Source organism: Prionailurus bengalensis, chromosome B2 (genome assembly GCF_016509475.1).
Source record: "Prionailurus bengalensis isolate Pbe53 chromosome B2, Fcat_Pben_1.1_paternal_pri, whole genome shotgun sequence".
Lineage (NCBI taxonomy): Eukaryota > Metazoa > Chordata > Mammalia > Carnivora > Felidae > Prionailurus > Prionailurus bengalensis.
The window spans coordinates 81941670-81961199 of NC_057349.1; the positions used below are offsets into that span (position 1 = coordinate 81941670).

Below are 19530 nucleotides of genomic sequence, written 5' to 3' on the forward strand. Positions count from 1 at the left end.
GAAAAGCATTCAGTCTTCCATCATTAAGTATAAGGACAATGCTCAGTTTTAAGTAAAATCCCTTTATCAGGTTAAGGAAGCCTTCCTTTACTGTTAGTTTCCTGAGAGTTTTAAATCATGAATAAATATTGAACTTTGCTAAAAGCTTCCCCCCATATATTGACAGGATTAGATAATTTTCTTCATTATTCTGCTAATATAATGAATTATTTTAGTTGATTTTCTTGTCTTTTCTTTTTTTTTTTTTGGAGATCTTGCTTCTTTTTTTAATTATTTTTTTAATATGAAATTTATTGTCAAATTGGTTTCCATACAACACCCAGTGCTCATCCCAACAGGTGCCCTCCTCAAAAAAATATGGAACACTTCACAAATTTGCATGTCATACTTGTGCAGGGGCCATGCTAATCTTCTCTGTATCGTTCCAATTTTAGTATATGTGCTGCTGAAGCGAGCACTATTTTAGTTGATTTTCTAATGCTGAACCAGGTTTGCATTTCTTCAAATGAACCCCACTTGGATGAAGTCTATTTTTCTTTTTATATATTCCCGGATTTTGTTTGCTAATAGTTTGTTGAGAATTTTTGCATCTAAGATCTTATGGGATATTGGTATTTAACTTTCTTTTCTAATCTTTATTTGGTTTTGTTATTAGAGTAATGCTGACCTACTAAAAGGAGTTAGGAAGTATTTCCTCTTCTTCAATTTTCTGGAAGAGTTTGTATTGATTTGGTGGTATTTCTTCCCCAAATATTTCTCAGAAATGACCAAGATGGCATTTAGGGACTGGACTTTTCTTAAGTGAAGTATTTTAAATTATTAATTTAAATTATCTTATAGGTATAGGGACATTCTGTTTCTTCCTTCTGAGTGAGTTTTGGCAGTTTGTATCTTCCAAGGAATTGGTTGGTTCATTGAAATTGTAGAATCTATAGGCATAGATGTCACTGACATCTATATTTTTATAGAATCAGTTTTGTTTTCATTGTTTTTCTCTATTTTCATTTTTTAAAATTTTATTCATGTTTGCTCTTAATTTTATTATTTCTGTTCTTCTGCTGTCTTCAGGTTTAATTTTGGCTTCATTGTTTAGTTTCTCAAGCTAGAAGCTAAGGTTATTGATACTTTACTTATTTTTTCAAAACAAGTGTTTAGCTCTATTAATTTTCCTCTACACATTGCTTTAGATATATCCTATAAATTTTGGTGGGCTATATTTTAATTTTACTTCAGCTCAAAAAAATTTTTTTTAATTCCCCTTGAGGCTTTCCCTTTGAAATATAAGTTATTTCAATGTATGTTATTTAGTTTCTAAATATTTGCAGATTTTCCAAATATATTTTTGTTTTGATCCTCCTTTAATGCCCTTATGAACTTCTATTTGTGTTATTTTTAGTCTTTTTAATTTGCTAAGATTTTGTTTATGGCCAGAATGTAGCCTATGTTGATGAAGATTTCATGTGTACTTGAAAAAAATGTGCATTCTGCTATATTCTTTCAATAAGATCAAATGTATTAAAAGTATTTGTTATGTCCATCATATACTTACTGACTTATTTGTTCTGTTAATTCCAGGGAGAGAGAGAGAGAGAGAGAAAGAGAGAGAGAGGGAGAGAGAGAGAAGCTGAAATCTCCAACTATAATTATAGATTTGTCTATTTTTCCCTTCAGTTCTCTTGCGTTTTGATTAATATATTTTGAAGCTCTGCTTTTAGATGTGTAATAGTTGATAAGATTTTAATTAAATATAGACTGACACACATGGATTTATCTCAAGATGATTTGGTATAAGAAATAAAAAAATTCCCATTTATAATTCTTTGAACATATGTTGAAAATTAGAGGCCTGTATCTTGTACTTCATATTAAGTCAGAAAACTTTTCATGGACATAACAGAAATTAAATAGTCCTTGAAGGGAAGCTAATTCTATTCTGCTGTTTCTTTAATACGTCTGGTATCGCCAAACACTGAAAGTGTTTACCTTTTAATAAACGGGGTCAACTTTTTTTTTTTTTTAGTAAAACTCAAGATGCTTAGTTATTTTGTGCTTGGTTCTTAAAATGACATATTTTGCTTATTTTTGAATATCTTTATTTATATACAATTACCTTTAGAGATTATACTTGAAGGGTTTGGGAGATAGGATTTTAGGAGTCCTCAACATTCACACCCTCTCGTGTATATACACAATCCCTTCACAATCCCTTTCCCTTTAGTGTGGGCAGGAGATGTAAGTTTGATGGAATATCATTTCAATGATTACATTAAATCTAAGGGACTTTCTAGATATAAAGATGTTAAGTGTTTTGTAATCAGTAGACATTAAGTTAATTAAAGGAAGATTACCCAGGTGAGCCTGACTTTATCAGGTGAACTCTTTAAAGGAGGTTCTAGAGTCAGAGGAAGAAAAATTCAGAGAGATGTGAAACAGCAGATATGCTCTTCTGTTGACCTTGAATGAGTACTTTAAACATTTGAGTTACCATAAATTCCTTGGTATAGTAGAGAAAGAATCTAAACCTTAGGGAGGAAAGAAATACTGGATTAGATTTGTCGCACACACACACACACACACACACACACAAACCCCAATTATATTTCCTGAAAGGACTTGGAATATATTCACCAAAACACTGAAAGAATTTTACAGATTATGGAGCATTAGCATCTTGTAAAGTATTGTAGTGACTGTAATTGTGGCTGTATTGTAGTGACAGTACTGCTGTCATTGACAAAATTTCTCCTATTTCATCGATTATAGCAAGCCCCTAAAGGGCAGGACAAAGTAGTAGCATTTATGGAATATGTTATGGCATATGTTGTCCATAATATTGAAGAGAGCTAGTGTGGTAATCAGAATGGTCTGACTTACAGGGATATTAGTGGTGATAATTAATCATGGGAATCATAGAATCTCCTCTTTATAACCCCCAAAATTCTAAGACTAGAGATTCTAGGACCATGATGATCATTGCCACTTTCCCAGTACCCAGGCCTGAGTCAGTTCCTAGTTTTCAAGGGAGGCCTGACAACAAAGTTTGGTTTGAGTTCGAGAGCTGGTAAGAATGGCAATAAATGTGGATAAGGTTACTTTTCTTTTCAAAAACTTGATGGATTTTATTTAGCACAATATACACAGAATATCACCATTTTCACCTTTCAGTGAGGCCCATCAGGAGCTGATTTTACACCTCCATTCAGAGACAGTGAGGCATTGTGAGTCCCAGCCATACTTTTGTTAGGGTGGTGTGGGTGGAGACCAATGAACTGCTGAACATACATACCTGGCCAGTTCTCTGGCTATACTTCAAGAGTGGAATACCTGCTAAAAATAAAAAACAAACTCAAAATTGAACCCACAATATTAGAATATCCAAAGTGTCCAGGATACAATAAAAAAAAAAATCACTCATTATACCAAGAACAAGGAAATCACAACATGAATGAGAAAAGACAATGAACAGATAGATGCCAACACAAATATTAGAATACTTAAAAAGGATTTCAAAGCAGCTATAATAAAAATACTCCCACAAAGAATAGCCATTCTCTTGAGAAGAAAAAAACATAGAAAACCTCAGCAAAGAAATGGATGTTATAAAAAAGGAACCAAATGGAAACTGCAGTACTGAAAATATAATAACCAAAATTAAAAACTTGCTAAATGGACTCACTAGGAAAAGACAGAGAGTAGAATTAGTGAACTTGAAGATTGATCAATAGAACTGAAACAAAATGGACTAAAAAAAATGAACAGTGTTCAGGGACTTGTAGGAAAATAATGAAAAGCTATCATTTCTCCCACAGAGTGGTACTCATGGTGGCAGCTTCCACCTGCACAGTGGGAGAAGCCACGGTCCCCGGCCAGGGCGCGGGGAGGGGGGGGGGGGTTGCGGGGAGGAGGGGGGAGGTGGCTGCTTCACCTTTTAGACTTTTTTCTCTTGAAATGGTGCTGCTTTGCTCTCTTTCACCGGTTGTCATGAGCGAGAGCCTCTGCCCCAGGAAAAGGAGAAGGAATGGCAATGAAGATCATCATCTTCCCCCACCCCTCCACCACCCTAGACCAAAAGGAGTGCTGGAAACCCTGTCTTTCATGATTCCTGGGACACAGTCTTCAAGCAGTGGTGGAAGCAGCAGCAGCAGCAGTCTGCACTGCACTACCGCCCTTACTTCCACATCAACCAGACCCTGAGGAGGTCCACGTTCATAGCCTACGGCACCAAGGACATGATGACCTCCGACATGATGTGTGGGCCGTTTCTTGCCTTCTGTGAAGGGATAGCGCCATTCAGATTTGATATTTCAGCTTAAGATGTTTTTAAAAATTGCACAACAATATGCCTGTTGGCTTTTCAGGCTAAATTTGAAATAATAGGTTAACAGGCAGTCGTTTACCTGTGGTTTTGCTGCACTGTTGCAATTTCAAAGGGGCTTTGAAACAATTTTTTAGAGGATTCTTTTCAGGGTGGATATCAAATCTATGTCAGGGTAATGGTATGAGGAAATCTCATGTGCATATTGAATCCATAGTTTGTCTCATTCAGACTGATTTCCAAATCTGTCAATTAGAAATCCTACTTTATGTAAAAAAGCCTTGTAAAAATACAGGATCTTGAATTTTTTTAATTCAGTAAAGTAGTAAAGAGTATCTAGTTTCCATGAAAAAAAAAAGTTATCATTCTTATCATTAGAGTCCCAGAAGGGGAGGAAAAAGGCAATCATATTGCAAAAGCTGTACTGAAAAAGCATTTGATGAAGTAAAGGCTGAAAGTTTCCCAAATTTGATGAAATACATAACTTTATAAATTTAAGAAGCTTGTGAATGTCAAATAAGATAATCCAAAAAGTCAAACAAAGATGCATCATAATTAAACTTCTGAAAACTAATACAGATGCTGCATTGACTTTAGGAGAACAGCAAATAAGAGCAGATATCTCTTCTGAAACCATGGATGCCAAAAGCAAGTGACACAATATGTTTCAAATAGTTGAAAGAGAAGTGTCAACTTCTATATCTATTCTTCAAATTCTATATCCAGTGAGACATCTTTCAGAGATGAGAAAGAAATCAAGACATTTGCAAATGAAGGAAAGCTAAGGGAATTTCTTACTAACAAACTTACCTTTAAACAATGGCTAATGAAAGTTCTCTAAAAGGACAAAAAATTGTAACAGAAGGGTTTGACTTCAGAAAGGGGAAAAAAAAACATTGGAATGTGTAAAAAGAGGGGTGAAATAATAGATGCCTTATTACTCATGAGTTTCCTACATCATATTTGGTGGTTTAAACAAAATATTTTAACACTGACTACTGTGCTGCTCAATCTATATAAAGGAAATACTTAAGACAATTATATTTTTTAAAAGGGAGGTTAATGGAACTTAAATGAAAGTAAGTGCACTCCACTGAATTTGGTAAAACATCAATTGTAGTCCACTATGATATTATGTAGGTATGTTGCAATATCTAAAGTAGCCACTAAGAAAGTTTAAAACTCAATGATACTATAAATAAACTGGGATGGAATCCTAAAAGAATGTTAAAATAACTCATGAAAAAGTAATAAAAGAGAGCAGAGGACTAAGAAACAGGCAATATACATAAAGCAAATAACAAAACAGACTTGAGCTGTAACATATCAATCATTACCTTAAATATAAATGGTCTAAATATATAAATTAAATGAAGTTGGTTGAGTATAAAAATAATTCAGGTATATGTTATCTACAACTGGCTCACTTCAAATACAATGGTATAGGTAAGCTGAAAGTAAAATGATGGAAAGTCTTTGGAATTAGGACTAAAGAATTCTTAGAGTTGATACCAAGAGCATTATATACTCTGAAAAAATGACAAATTGGATGCCATGAAATTTAAAAACTTTTGCTCAATTAAATAACCTATGAAAAGATATAAAGATAAGCTAAAGACTGGAAGCAAATATTTGTAAACTACATGTTGGACAAAGGACCAGTATCTAGAATATATAAAGAATTTTCAAAACTCAATAGTTAAGGAACAATCTAATTAAAAAATGGGCAAAAATTATGAATATACATTTCACCAAAAAGGATATGTTGATCACAAATAACACATGAACAGAGGTTCAAGATCAGTAATTATTAGATAAAGCAAGATAAAACCATAATAAAACTATACATTTATCAGAATGGCTAAAGTAAAAAATACTGATAAGCATACAGAAAAACTGGATCAGTCATGTATTGCAGGTGGGAATATAAAATGGTGTAGCCATTCTGGAAAATAGTTTGGCAGTTTCTTATAAAACCTAATGAGCAATTGTCATAGTCCTTAACATTTTAGCTCTTGGGTATTTATTCCCGAGAAAGAAAAATGTATGTTCACACCAAAACCTATATACAGATGTTCATAGAAGCATTATTAGTAATAGCCCAAAATGGAAAGAATCCAGATGTCTTTCAATGGTTGAATGGTTACAATTAAACCAATAGAAGTATTTCCATACCATGGAATACTACTCAGAAATAAAAAGGAACAAATATTGATCCATGCAACAACTTGGATGAATTCCCAGAGAACTGTGCTGAATGAAAAAAATCCAATCCCCAGAGGTTACATGCTGTCTAATTCTATCCGTATAACATTCTTGAAAGGATAAAATTATAGAAATGTGGAATAGCCAGGGCCCAGAGACAAGAGGTGGATGTGGTTATGAAGAGATAAGGGATCCTTTTGGTGATGGAAATGTTCTGTATTTTGACTATATCCATGTCAATATCTGGGTTTTGATACTTTAATACAGTTTTGCAAGTTGTTACCATCCAGGGAAATTGGGTACATGGAACACAAGTCTCTACATTATTTCTTTCAGCCGCATGTGACTCAAAAACTATCTTAAAATCAAAGTTTAATATTAAAAATGATAAAGAATTTAAAATACTATGAACACAAAACAGTGACATTAATTACCATGCAACTCTATACCAGTACCTTTAAAAAACTGAAAGAAATCCAGGTTTAGTGGAAAGAAAACAATCCCGAGAAATCAACCTTCTTGGTACATTCTGTGCTTTGAGAGCATCCAGTGTTTTACTTCCAGACCTAGCATGGTTTATCTTTCAGCTCTTAAGGCTGTTGAAGTGTATGTGCTAATGCATTTTACACTCCTCAGCGTACAACATTGTCGCTATTTACCCTCTTCCCATCAAAGCAGTTGCTCAAGTGTTTGTTCTCAGCCTTCCTTTAGTGGACACATTCTAAGAGAGGGCCAGTCAGCTATGGTCATCATAGGTCTCCTGTTGATGACTGTGCAACCAAGATCACTGTCTAGGGATCACCGCAGACAGGATCAGGATGACCAATACAAACTTCTTTCTCATCACTACAGCATCTAGTCTCCCGGGGTGAAGTTTGCTAAGGTATTATACTCCCTTTGTAGCAAGTTGATACATATATGACTCACATCTCTTTGCTTTCTTTGCCACTTATTCTGTATTTGCCAAATCCTCTGTTAATTATCTCTACCTACTCTTCCATTCTAGTCTCAGACCAGTTCTGATAGGGTAGACTATGCTACATAAACACATTTTTCTCTGGGTTGGAGGCTCTGGATCTTCCCATTATTTCAAATTTATTCAGGGACTGAGGTGCAGATGGAATATTCTATTCTCCTTCTCTAACTTAGGGAGAACATCTTCATTTGTATGTAAAACTATAATGAACTCCCTCTGGTAATCCAGGTAGATCACCCTATTCCTCTTACACTGATGCTACCTTTCACCTAATGAGGTTGATTATGAAAGGATTTGCCTAACCCATCTTGGAGGAGATAGGATTGTGGAATTAATTTCTTCTAGAAATTAATTTTCTTTTCATGCTCTGATATGAGAACTCTAATAGGACTTCCAGATATGTACATGCCTATATCCAGATATCTTAATAATTTTTGCGCCTCCTTTCTGCAGGTGGAGTGCCTCATCTAAGACCAGCTGTTTTTTTTTTAAGCCTTATCTGAATATTTTTATTCTGTTTAGTGAATCACTAGATTTTAACAGTTGGTGGTGGTGCTTTGATTTTGTTGCAAATGGTTCACAACCATAGATAGGCCTTCATCACCTCACTGTTACTCCAGTAATTAGAAGTATGATGCTCCAGTGAAGGACCTGCTTGTCAGGCATTAAGTTTGCTTCACTAAATCTCAGTGAATGACTTTATGAATATAGGCAGGTCATACTCTTTTGGCAATATCCAAAGGTGTTATGAAGGTGTGCTTTACAACCCTCCCAGTGAACACTAACTACTTGCTATCCATAACTGGGGAAGGAGAAAATAGTATTTATGAGGTTGTTTATCACAGACATTCATCTAGAGTCTGGACAGTGTGCTAATTCTATGGTCATATAATCATTGCTGTTTTAATTTATAGCAAACCATTCCAAAACCCTATCCTATTATATAAAAAATAAAAAAAAATATTAAATGGGAAATTGGGATTTACCAAATACCTCTCTTTCATGATATCAGTGGGTCTGTGATTTCCTACTTGGTAATAAGAAATATTGATAAGGTTTAATCAACTAACAACAGTGGGGGCAAATCTGGTATTTCCAGGGACATGGTATGGATCTTTGTACTCATGTTGTGAACTGTCATTGCCTCTTAGTTTCCTCGATGTAACTGCCCATAATACAGATGGCTCACCTACTAGTGATATTCACAACTGGCCCTGCTTTGTACCCTGTTGTTTGTGGACTCAAGATGAGTGATGGTAGAAACTCATTTTTTTTGAAGGAACTAATTTCAGAGGGACCAGAATCACACTAGAATGACATCCCCTGGACTTGCTTCCCCCAAATGCCACAGAACATCTCTTCTAAACCCTGACCCACTTTCATTGTATCCTAGCTTGCTATTCCCTGGTGGCCCTGGGACACTGCCCAAGCTTTAGTGGCATTTATTCCAGTTATTCCATGAGATATTCCTTTTACTTCTTATGTTTTGCTAGGGCATTATAAGTTGATTTATGTATATGCTTGTGGCTTTCTTTCTGCTCTCTCTCTTTTTAGAATTCCTTCAGTATTTTTCCACTCTCTCTCATTAGTTTATAAGTGCTTTTGTAATCCCCCACAGTTCTATGTATAGTCAACTTTTGATTATCTGAGCTAATGGAGGGGAGCATTAGCACGGATGATATCAGAGGACAAATAAATTTCCCAGGGGTTTGCATCAATTCTGTGAAAGTATCTGAGTCCCAGAGGCAGGGCAACTAAAATCTAAGAGAAGCAGAGAGCAGAGAAGCATTCTGAATGAAAGAGTGAGATGTCACATTCTCACAGGGCTGTGACCTACTACCGCAGCTGCTGGTGAAATTTTGTTCTACCTTGGCCAGACTGTTGGGAGATTCTCAAGAGAGGGGCTCCAAGGATCTTTGGGCATGAATCCCACTCCACTGGCCCTCTCCCTTTTGGCATCAGTGTTTGGCTTAACACAGTATTGGGCCAGGGCAGTAGAAATGGCATAAATGGATGAAAGAAGAGTAACAGGGAATTCTTGGATGAGAAATCAACAAAATAGAGCCTTTAGGAAGCAGGGAAGTGAAACACTGTTTATGAAAGCACCTTAAGGGGAGCACATGTTAATCGGATGAAGGTTTTTCCCTTCAACATCAGCTTCCAGCTCTCACCTTCAACATAGCAGGTGCTTTATTCATGTTGGAGGAAGGTGAACAAGCAAGCAGAAAGAGAAAAGAATGAAAAAAGTGATAGAAATGTTCTGAATAGTCTGGAAGCTACTATTCACTAAATCTACTTTCTGTGTAATTGAACATTCTGTTTGCATACTATGGGTATTTTAAGAATAACTATAGGAAGGCCGTCTGGGTGTCTGGTTAGAAATGCTTTTCGTTTTTTATTGTTGAAGACCAAACCTATGCAAAAGTAGTTCTTGTGGTTTCATGGCAGGGGACCAAGGGAATTAACATTCTTTGAGCAGCTACTATATTCCAGGTAAGCACTTTCATTATTTCATCTTGTTTATTACTTACAAAAATCCTATGAAATATTATTATTATGCCTACTTTACATGTAAAGCAACAGAGGGTCATGGTTGTTAAGTATGTTCCCCAGTGTCATCCAGCTAATAAATATCAAACTGGACTTCAAATCAGTCCCTTTCTTTTGAAACCATCTACTCTTTATTCTACACTGTGCTGCTTCGCGGTAATAATAGTGGCTACAATTTAACAAATTCCTGCTGTGTGAAGGCCTTATATTTATGTAATTTTTAATCTTCCCATTATCCTAGACAGGTGGTATTGATATCTGCATTTCCAAAATAAAGATAGAGCTACAAAGCTAAGAATGATAACCAAGGTCACTGGTAGAGTTAAGATTTCAACTAAGTCTCTTTTTGAGTTATCCCGAGAATTTTCCCACTATATTCTGGTTTCTTTTTGTAAATATCATGTTCTTTCACTTGGGCCACATATTATTCACTGTAATCAACCCCAAAATTTTATTGTCGATGATTCACTGCAATATCATCATTTCATGATTCTCGAGTAACTATATGTTTCAATTGTAGAAAGACAACCTCTGTGCCTGTATTCAACTCCAAGTCCACACCTATACACATGCACACACAGGCAGATATACATTTATTATTTCACAAGTTTCCACATTCCTTTTGCAAAAAGAAATCCAGTTTCAGATAATGCTCATAGAACTAGAACACATTTATAAGGAAAGTATAAGATCTCACTACCACTAACAATCATTACTTTGTATCAGATAGTGCTAGATAGAAACCTGATTTAGAAATTTGCTGTGGTTCTCCCTCAATGTGAAAATCAGTCTCAGACTTCAGGTGAAACAGCATAATCCTTACTATTAATGTCTACAAAAGTAATGTGGCACTTTTAATCCGTTGATCTTTTAGTTTGGAGGAGAATGAGAAAAGCTGAAGTCATGAAGGTTCTGAAAGTCTATTTTGTATTTACTTGTAGACACTATTGCATTTGTGTCTCACTGGTGTCTTTGGCAACAGGGCATATGGCCTGTCTCTGGGGAAAGCTGTTTCATCTGGCAAAAAGGCCTCTCCAGAGTCTCTTTGGGCACAGGAAGGGAGGTGGCCCGCTCTTCCAGGAAGAAGGTGGTCACAGAGAAGCACATGAGACAGGATGTCTCTCCTTGCCCATGGTAAGCTGTTGCTTTGGAGTTCTCACCCAGCATCTTCTAATTGCTTTTCCTCCACACTTGTCCTCCGGACAACAATATCCCAAGAACAACCTACCAGTGTCTCTGGGTGGTAGAGAGTGAGTTGGATGGACATTTTCGAATAGCAGGAGGAGAGAGAACTTGCAATCAAACTCCTTCCCTTTCTAGATTCTCTTGGCATGGCTGATACTCCATCCTCCTTCAAGGTCTAGGTTGTGACCCACACAGCTGGCCAGGGGGGATCTTTTCATTACACAATAGAGAATGAGATACAGGCTGGGTGAGCCATATCCTGTAGGGCCCAGTGTAGGGGTAACTAAGAGACACCCAGGAAAAACTCCAGCAGAAGCCTGGATTTTGCATGATGGGCCACTCCATAGTGATCCTTCCAGAGGTTCATCCTTCAGTGAAAGAGAAGGGAAGGGAAGGGGAGGGAAGGGAAGGGAAGGGAAGGGAAGGGAAGGGAAGGGAAGGGAAGGAGGGAGGGAAGGAAGGAAGGAAGGAAGGAAGGAAGGAAGGAAGGAAGGAAAAGAAAGAAAGAAAGAAAGAAAGAAAGAAAGAAAGAAAGAAAGAAAACAAAACTAGACTTCAGGGTGGCTGTTGCTGAAATCAACTTGCTCATTCCATGATTTGATAAGTGCTTAACCCTTGCCAACTGTGCAGTGTTAGCACTACACTGTTTTGGAAATGTATGGATCTCATATTTTAGTACTGATCATACCTGCCAGGAGCCCCCTACGTTTCCAGGTTTGAATCCTCTTGACTGTCTCTGAATATAGAGGCTGGTTCTCTGACCTTCTTTCAAGGTCATCGGGTTTTCTTTGTACTTTTATGTCCTTTCAAAATTTTCTGCTTTCTTTTTGATTTTACTCCTTTTCAATTTATTTATGTGTGACAGCCTCAATCATCCAGTTATCAATTCAGTAAAATCTGTCTTGCAGAATGTCCATTTTATCATTCAAGCCTGAAATCTGTTCTGCAATCCTTTTATTTCCCTCCTGAATTGCTTTCAAAGCCCTCTAGGGAGCTGGCCTGCAAAAATAGAGAATTCTCACATTGTTTCGATGAAAGGTGCTATATAACCACACAGCAGGATTATTGTTCCCTTTTCTCTTTCATTTTGGTCGCCCTGACTGATCTGCTCTGCATTGCAAGCACAGTGGCCTTTTTTCATCTTAATTTTATTCACTGCTGTGGTTACTTTCTTTCTGGGAACATCAGATAGGTGTTAAGTAAAAGATGGGCATGGGTGTCACAAGGAGAGTCTAGGCACCTCCCTTCCCCTGTCACTGATTGCTAACACTTTGTCTGACCATTCAGCTGAGCCCAGCTGCCACTGCCATGATCTCTTCCCTGCCTAGGCTCAAGGTCCCTGGGAGGTTTTGCTTTGTGCATAGAACTAGCCTAACCCAATCAAGGCAAACTGCAAAATTAAATTAATTTAACTCGTTCATCTAGGTGTTTAATGTAATATTTTGACAGATCTGCATAAACTGAACTTCCTAAATTTGGCATAAGGGAATAAAATTGATGGATTCAAATTCATTTCTGTTGGTGAAATGCAGAGATTTGTAATCCATCAGCTGTTCTCCCTAATGCACCATCTAGACAGCTCATGCTGCCTTCGGTTGGCATGAAGTGCAAACACCTCGGCTTAAATAATAGTAGCTGCATAACAAAAATTAGCAAAGCCAGTTTTAAGTGAAGATTTGACATTAAATCAATATGTTTCAAAACAAACTGAAGCCAGGAATAGAGGGGGAGATTAAAAGTTGTGCTATTTTTAACTCCAGAAGAGGAATTCAATATGGCTCATAGGAGAACATTAACTATTAAAGACAAAGCAATAAAAAACTCAATGAAGAAAGTCTTTGTGGTTGTGGGAGGTGGCACATATAGATGTGTCTAGATGTTGGCTCTGTGTATAAAATCATGGGCCTGGGTGAATATACACTTTCACTTCTTTTGTTTTTTTTCTAGAGAGTTTCCTAGGGTAATTAACTGAAATGACGATGTGCAGAATGTTGAAACACAAAATAATTTAAAAAGAAATGATACAGCTGTGTAAGGTCCTGCAAATGCTTTCAGGGGTGGGGGCAGGGCCCAATATGTATAATGTTTATTTATCAAGATATATTATGGTGGTTTGAGTGAATACACGACACCAGGCTCATAAAAAATAAAAATCTACCATGGTGTGAAAAGATATGAAAAGTGGCAAACCATTTATTTCTAGGTTTTCACAGTGTGTGTTCTGTTCATGCTGTGTAAGGAAATGAAGCTTCTTTTTTGAGAATTCTAGGTTGGGGACTGTTTCTTCAACCAGAAAAGAATGTCTTCAGGTGAATATGTATGTTTGAGTGACATTTCAGTTAGTCATGTATGAAAACGTACTATAAAGATTTCTATGTCGGTTATGAGTGTAAACACCATGACCTAGAAAATGATTAACGGGAATCGAGTCAGTGACCCACAGAAGAAACACTATCCTATAAGTGTTTATTTATTTATTTTTTTAATTTAAAGTGTTGGGAAATGGGTGGTAAAATAAATAACTTAGAATTACAGAAATTTATGGCTCTAAGTTCCTCTATTTCAGTGAAACTAAATTGCTTTGATATTATTGCTTTGATATTATTGCTTCTAGATCCTCCCAGAGGTATCAACAGAAGAGTTTACAATTTGTTTATGTCACTCACAACCGTATTTGACAGGAAGGTAAAATGTCATTGATTGTAAGATGCATCTTGATTTCAGAGAGGTTAAAATATGGGGGGAAAGCACATTTTAAAATTGACAAAATTGGGTCTTATACAGATCAGACCCAGTTAAGTCATTTTACAGAGAATGAACTTAAAGTCTAGAGGGCCTGAAGGTTACACAATTGCTTAATAATGAGGTATGGCCAGATACCCTGGCCATCTGCTCAGCTTTTCTCATGATGCCCTGCACCCTGCCCTATGGCATTTCCCCCACTTATACTATACTTACTCAAAAGTTAGTAAACTTTTCAAGTACAAATAAGCAACCAAATAAGTTAAACACATTCACCTGTGTGTATATGTGTGCGCACACGCATGCATACAAACACACACTATTCGCGCATTCATCCGATCACTCATTCATTTATTTGTTTACAGAGTTTTCCAGTGTCATCACTAGGATTGTTATGGTTAAGTGAAGAATTTGGGATTAGGTGACTTTAACAATATTTTCTAGCTCTAAATTTTTCTATTCCATGTATTTAACAACCACATTTACTCATGTATAACATTCATTACTCGGTGTTTCGGGGCATCTGCTTTGTGTCAGTAACTATGCTATCTACCAAGGATGCGTTGTGATTCTGTGCTTCGAGTTTAATTACTCAAATGTTTATGTGTTTACAATCGTGGTGAGTGCTAAGAGGAAGGTGAGTGCTGTGAGCACAGGTAACAGGGAGGATGGTCTAATTTAGACCTCTCTGAGGAGGTGTTATTTAATCTGACATCTGAAGGATGAAGCTAGACGCGGAGAGGGAAGGCCATCTTTCCAGGCAAAGTGAACTGCAAGTGTAATTGCCAGGAGTCAGGAAAAACTTGAGCTCCTCAGTGTTGGTGTCAAATAGAGATCCATGACAGAGTTTTGGGCTACAAGAATCCCACACCAGAAAGGAGAAGGGGAAGAAGATCAGGTATTGATTTTTTTTAAAACATCTGGCCGAAACAACTCACTGGAATGCTGAGAAAAAATATTACCTTTGTGAACAGAGAAATAAGGATGAGAATTGACTTGAGGTATTTTGTGTTGGTGTTGTTGTTGTTGTTTTTTTTCTTGTTTATCTGCTGTCTTTATCTCAGTGGTCATGAATGTTTTACTCTTCACTTAAAAGAGTTAAGAGCAATGAGATCAAGAAAAGCAGTGAGATAGTAAAGCATTCAAGAACATTAAGATAAAGTTGTGGAAACATGCTTTAAAACCTTCAGGGACAATGTGATAAAGGAGTGAAGAAAGTAGTAAGACCTGCCCTAAACTGATAAAGCTATAGACCTAGTAGTTTCAGTTTTGCCACAGGGCTTTCCTTCAATTTAATTCAGCTTACCTGTGCTTATACTGTTTGAGTTAAAATAATGACTAACATTTATGGAGCACTAACAATGCGTTGGATTCCACTGTCCAAAATGGTAGTCATTAACTACATGTGGCTATTGAGCACTTATCTGATTTGAGATGTATATAATGATAAAATATATAACAAATTTAAACGACAGTTTGTTTTTAATAATATGAAGTAAAATAGCTTCATACTTGTGACTTCTTATTAAAATAAGAATATTTGGGGCATATTGGGTTAAGTAAAAAATATATTATTTAAATCAATTTCACCACCCCTTTTTACCTTTCTTCTCATGGTTACTAGAAAATTAAAATGACACATGTACCTTGCATTTTATTGGACAGTGCTGGTCTAGTTATTGGGAATGAGGTATACATAAAACATACAAAGTCCCTGCTCTCATGATGCTGACATCCCTCTAGTGAAGACAAACAGGAAGCTAAAGCCAAGTAAATAATAAATGTTATCAAGAATGATAAAGCACATTTAGAGGATAGAGAGATTGTGGGTGACATTTTGAAGACTTGAATCAGAATATGTCTCTCTAGTTAGAGAAGAGAGAGAGGGAGAGAGCCAAGCAGATGTGGGAGAAGAACATTCCAGGCTGAGAGGAAGACCACAAACAAAAAGATTCTAAGATAGGAGGATATAGGTGGAATACAATGAGGAAAGAAGAAAAAGATAATAGATAAGGTTGGAAAAGCAGGGATTAGCCAGGATAGGCCTTTGTTGATGAGAGTTAGGATTTTTCTGTTTTATTCTGAATGAAATGAAAAATGTAAGAATCATTCCCCTCCAAGTATCCACTTGCCTTTATAGTATGATTTTGTAGCTCTTCCTTACAATGAATGTAGATGGACTTTATGACTTATTTTAACAAATAGAATGTAGCAAACTTATATTGTATGATTTCAGATTCCCATGCCTGAACCTTAATAGGCCTTGCATAGTTCTGTTCCCTTGGAACCTTGCCAACTTCCAACACAAGCCCAGGCTAGCTTGCTACAAGATGAGAACTCACCAGAGATTAGTCCACTGGGTTGTCCCAGTTGAGACTCCAGACATGTTGGTGAATCTAGCTAAGATCAGCTGAACTGTGCTCAGATCAGCAGAACTTCTTCCCAGTTGACTTTAGATTTTAAGTAATAATAAGTGATTATTATTTCAAGCCACTGAGTGTTTTCTTATGCAGGTAAAGAGAACTAATGCAGATGCAGAGATTTTAAGTTTTATGAAATAAATGACATGTTTAGTGGTGTTAAAAGCTGATTCAATGTGAATAGATATTTGAGATTTAGAGCCAAAAACATTTTCTGATGATATGGATGTGAGGTGTGGAAGACATAGAAAAGGCAAGAATGACTCTAACATCTTGGCCATTGCAACTGGAAGAATGGCATTATCATTATTAAGATGGGGAAAACTGGCAGGGAAAGTTAAAAGTCCAGTTTTGCACATGTTAAGTGAGAGATGTTTATTAGTCATCCAAATTGAGATGTCAAATAGAAAATTGGTCAGAGAGTTCAGGAGTGAAATCTCAAGAGGATTCCTAAATGGGGGAATAAGTAGCATTATAAGTGGTATTTAAAGATATGAGACTAGATGAGATTGCTTAGGGAGTAAAAGGGAGGAAGGCTCAGGATTGAATCTAGGGTATTCAATATTTGGAGCTTGGGAAGATGAGGAACATCTTGTATAGAAAGCCAAAAATGAGGGTTACAGATGAAGATAACCCAGAAGGAAGCAAAGTGAAAACAGAGTTTCAAGAGAGACTATTCAACTATATCAACAGCTGATAGATCAAGAAAGCTGAGAAATGAGAAGTTAGCATTTATACAGAGGTGGTGTTTTTTGTTTGTTTTTTGTTTTTTGAGTTTGATAAGAGCAGTTTCTGTGGTGGGTTGACAAAAGCCTGGTTGAAATGGTTTTGAGAGATAAAAGAAAGGACTATAGGGGAAGAGAAGACAGAAATTGTAAAAAAAAAAAAAAAAAGATTCAGAATGGCTGCTAGAGAATTACTAGTTCCATAACTTCATTTATTCAAGGCAAGTCTTATTGTTAATAAGCGGAACCAAAGCCTGTGTATTTGGCACTATACCTGACTGAGTTAATAATGAGGTTATTTAAAATATATCCTAGAAAGAGAAAATACACCGTAGGGTATATCTTCAAAAATCTAAAACTAAAAGTAACTTGGTAAAAAAAAAAAAAAAATACCGTAGGGGTGTGTGGGTGGCTCAGTCGGTTAAGCATCTGACTCTTGATTTCAGCTCAGGTCATGACCCCAGGTTGTGAAATCGAGCCCCAAGTTGGGCTTCACTCTGGGTGTGGAGCCTGCTTAAGATTCTTTCTCTGTCTCCCTTTGTCCCTTTCCCTTCCTCCCACCTACCCACTGGCACGCTCTCTCTCTCTCTCTCTCTCTCAAAAGAAAGAAAGAAAGAAAGAAAGAAAGAAAGAAAGAAAGAAAGAAGAAAAGAAGAAAGAAAAGAAGAAAAATAAAGAAGAAAGGGTAAAGATGAAAAGAGTCAGAGGATTTGAGATTCCAATCCGAAGCTTTTTTTTTTTTTCTCCACCAAATTTATAATAGCAGAGGAGTAGCCTGGACATATACAAGGTAGTATCTGGAGAGTGGTGTCCTTAAAAACACAATGCCTGTAGAAAGTATCATCTTTGATAAACAAGGTCTAGGGCATTGATTTTCAACAAAAATCATATCACGCCCTAAAGTTTATTTTTGAAAATTTATGGGGAATATTTATTGTTACAGTGATTGAGGAGTAATGCACAAATTTAAGGGCAGTACCAGCAAGCCAGGTACTTCAATGGTTGGAACGATATATTGCATCTATATCCACTAGCATGTAGTTGTTGCATTCACAGTAATTCTACATATGTTAGTATATTTATATACTTTATTTTAAAATATGAAATATCAGTTTGCAATTGGGTATTGTAGATTGGCCTGCAAGTGAACACTTACCAGTGTGCACCAGTGTGAACTCTAGCCACACTTTGTTTTCCAATGAAGCAATCAGCTTGCCAAAATTAAGTAAACATTTTATAAAGAAGGATGTTGACAAAGTTAGCAGGCATATATCATACTTCCAGTGTTTAAAGGAAAACTTTAAAAAAATCTTATACTGTCTCTGGAACAATCTAAAAATTGCTTCCATTAAAAGTATAGTTTCCACATGCTTCATACATGTGCATACATGGTCACAAATGGTAACCTTCACAGTGCTGAGGAAAAATGAATTTTACCAAGTATGCGAGATGTTTTTGGTATGCTGACCAAAGAAATCCAAGTGAAATAATTTTTCTCTTCCATTGAGCAAAGATACTGTTGAAGAATAATCGATGAGATGGCAAAAGATGTCAAAAATTAGCTGTGAAATGAGCTGTAGTCAAAATGAATTTTCATTACAAGTGGATGAAACTTCCCTTTGGATAATGAGGCTTTACTGCCTGCATTTGAAAGGTTCATTCGGAATAAAAAAGTCATAGAGGAAATGTTATTTTAAAAAATTACTGATTATAAATATGAAGGGCTTGTCTGTATTTGAAACTCCTAAAATTATTTTATGGAAAAATATATTCCCTTTTTGGGGATCATTGCTTCTGCTACATATGGGAATGCCAGCTATGGGTTGTTGGCTCTGTAGGTTTATAGCTAACTTAAAAAGTGTAGCAGGTGTTTTAGCAATTCATTGCATTATTCATGAACTACCTGTAGTCCTCAAGAATTTTTATGAAAAACTCCCCAAATCAATGGCTGTTTTTAACAGCATTAATCACAAAATTAATAATAAATCTTCGAGTGATTGATTTCACACAGAATATACTCCAATAAGAGATTGAATATCTTATCCTAGACACAAAAAGTAAGATTGTTCTCAAAGAACATACTTGAAAACAGATTCTGGTTAGTATTTAATATTGATTCACTTTAAAAACTCTATTGGAAACACAAACATCAAGATTGAGATACTGTGAATGGATGTGACTTATTTTTTCACGTGTGCTTGGTCACCCTAAGCTGCAACAGGACTAGATCAATTTTATTAAAATGAAGTAGATAATCAGGGGATTCATCAACAAATTTATACTATTTAAAAACAATCCTGCCACTGAGAATTTTCAAAGTGTCTATCTTTGCAACACTTTAGATATTAAAGATATTAATTGGGAATAGATTGCTCTCATTTTTATTAATGAATAAGATATGATGGTTAGATT

General features: G+C 36.2%; 1 non-coding gene across 1 annotated transcript; it reads right to left on the bottom strand.

Moving 5' to 3' along the window:
- Positions 1-351: 351 nt before the first annotated feature.
- On the bottom strand, positions 352-458 carry LOC122490748. The gene has a single exon (XR_006299257.1). It is a non-coding gene; the product is annotated as a U6 spliceosomal RNA (small nuclear RNA).
- Positions 459-19530: the final 19072 nt, after the last annotated feature.